Here is a 2,500-nt window from a genome sequence, read left to right as displayed (position 1 = left end):
CAATTGATTCACAAAGACAGATAGTTGAACACATTCTTTTCATTTAGTTTCCCTGTATGCTCTGTCCTATATGGCCATATCCACCCCACCACCTAGCGTTCTTCCCTTTCAGTTTATTACCCCCGCCAACGAAGTTGTGAGGAGGTTACGTTTTCGCCCCTATTTGTCTGTTTGTTTGATTTTTGTTTGTGAACAAATTCCTGGCCACAATTTTACTTAAAGAGTTGTGAAACTTACAGGGATTAATTATTATATTGAGACCTAGAAGTGATTCAATTGTGAAGGCCCTAGGTCAAAGGTCAAGGTCAAGATCGAGCAAAACGTCGATCGAATTAACCCTAATTTTAACCCCAAATTCGCCCAAGGTTGTCACATACACTTCTATTTCTAAATATATGCACACAAGTGTATCTATACACACACTTTTATAAACAGATATATATGTTTGTTATATATAAATATATATATATATATATATATATATATATATATATATATATATATATATATATATATATATATGGATGTGTGTGCATGTGTGCAGCCTACTACAGTGGTATGGGGTTTAGTTAAGTTCGCTATAATTTCTCTCTCCTTGTAATGAGACCCCTGACAGCCATCACTTTCAATATCTGCAATACTAGATAAAGAGGTTTGAGAGAGAGAGAAAAAAAGTACTTTTGATATTGTAAACTTTGCGCTATTGAACTTTCCTTTCGTACACCATCGTCATCATTACCCAAACATTAAGTCTCCCCAAAACTTTTCATCATTTCGTTCCCCCAAAACCAGCGTATATATCAACCTAAGTATCTAATTAAACAAAGTTGTATAACTTACATAACCTTACAAACAAGTGCTAAAATAACTGAGAGCACAAAGAGTCGTTCTCAAAGACACACACACACGCGCGAGGGGTACCAGGAGCCTCCCACTTCCACCACAGTCAGCTTACTACTACTAGTCCTCCTGGCCAGGGTTGCCATTTCTGATTTTGTACACGCGCGGCATGAGCTTCCAACATCGCGACAGAAAGGCGCTAAATCTTTTCTTATGATATAAGAATGATAAAGCGGAAATTGTTTCAATGTTATGAAGTTTGGAAGAAAGACCCAGACGGAAAAGCACTATATATTGTGCTGGATTCGTCTGAAAGGCCTCAAATAGCAGATAGCGCAACCATGCCAGCTAGGAAAACGCGCTAAATTCTCCAGAAACACGCCAGTTCTAGCCAGAAATGAGCTGAAATGGCAACGCTGCTCTTGGCTCAGCTTGCGGGGAAGCTGGGAGTACGGACGGTCTTCGGGAGTGGTCCCATAGCAATAGGGACTGTTAGGGCATCTGTTTATGATAGACATTTGACTATACACGGTGTTTCTTTCCCGAGGCGGTGCCCTTTTCGTTGGTTGGTGGGCGTTATGTCAAGTTTTCCTTTTAAAAGTTTAAAGGTCGCTCATGAATGGCAAAGGCAAGGAACAGTAACATTGCCGTAGCAATCAGAACAGTGCCCTAGAGACTGACCATATATTATATGATCAGCGCCCAAGCCGCCTCTCCACCCAAGCTAGGACTAGGGAGGGCCAGGCAGTGGCTGCTGATGACTCAGCAGATAGACCAATAGGCTCTCCAGATCCCCCCAACTTTAGCTCACAAGGATGGCAAGGTTGCAGACGCTAATGGCACTATCGAGTCTGAGCGGGACTCGAACCCCCGACTGGCAAACACCACAGGCAGAGACGTTACCAATCAGGCCACAGCAACCGTAATTTTAGCGAACATTAGGTGGATGAAATAAGCTATAGTTATTTCAGGTCAGAGATTAAACAATGAGAATTGATTAGTATCAGGAAAGGAGACTTTGTCATAAAATCATTTGGAGACTATCGTTGCTATAGTTCACATGAACATTTAGACACTCTATTGAAAGAATTACTCTGTAGATCTACAGAAAGCTGAATAAAGGGCACAAGGCTAAGACATAAAGTTTTAGAAAAGGGCCGTACACACTAATGGAAGTTGATATTCGCATAGAGTTATTCTAGTCAAAGTCTTGGGTTAGAGTTTTCTTGCACGCTATTCTATCTTATTTCTCTCCTTGTTTCCTTTCCTCGCTGAGCTATTTTCCCTGTTGGAGCCCCTGGGCTTATAGCATCCTGCTTTTCCAACTAGTGCTGTAGCTTAACAAATAATAATAATAATAATAATAATAATGATGATGATAATAATAATAATAATAATAATAATAATAACAACAACTAGATTTTGTTTTATGAAGAGAATGAACCGCTATCCCTTGGCCATGTGGATTACTCAAAACATCGCAATCTTTGTTTCGTGATTAGAAATCGATCGTGCCAAAAAATACATATAGTGAGAGGACTATTATTGCCTCCGCCAACGAAGTTGGGAAGAGGTTATGTTTTACCCCCTGTTTGTCTGTTTGTGTGTGAACAACTTCCTGGCCACAATTGTACTCATGGAGTAGTGAAACTTTCAGGGA

The 2,500-nt window shown here is 40.1% G+C and overlaps 1 protein-coding gene across 3 annotated transcripts in view; it reads right to left on the bottom strand.

Moving 5' to 3' along the window:
- The window catches only part of LOC137643873 (lysosomal-associated transmembrane protein 4A-like), a 199,048-nt gene that overhangs the window by 37,426 nt on the left and 159,122 nt on the right, over nt 1-2,500 (bottom strand). The window contains exon 1 of one of the 3 annotated variants that reach the window (XM_068376611.1): nt 841-976. The exons of 1 other annotated variant lie outside the window; for it this stretch is intronic. The gene's annotated coding sequence lies outside the window, so the exon portion shown is untranslated. Of the gene's footprint in view, nt 1-840; nt 977-2,500 lie in introns of those variants that run through there. One more of the 3 variants, XM_068376612.1, reaches the window with a different exon arrangement.

The sequence above is a fragment of the Palaemon carinicauda genome, chromosome 7 (genome assembly GCF_036898095.1).
Source record: "Palaemon carinicauda isolate YSFRI2023 chromosome 7, ASM3689809v2, whole genome shotgun sequence".
Lineage (NCBI taxonomy): Eukaryota > Metazoa > Arthropoda > Malacostraca > Decapoda > Palaemonidae > Palaemon > Palaemon carinicauda.
The sequence above is the reverse complement of the archived record's forward strand: the minus strand, read 5'-3'. Positions and strand labels throughout refer to the sequence as shown.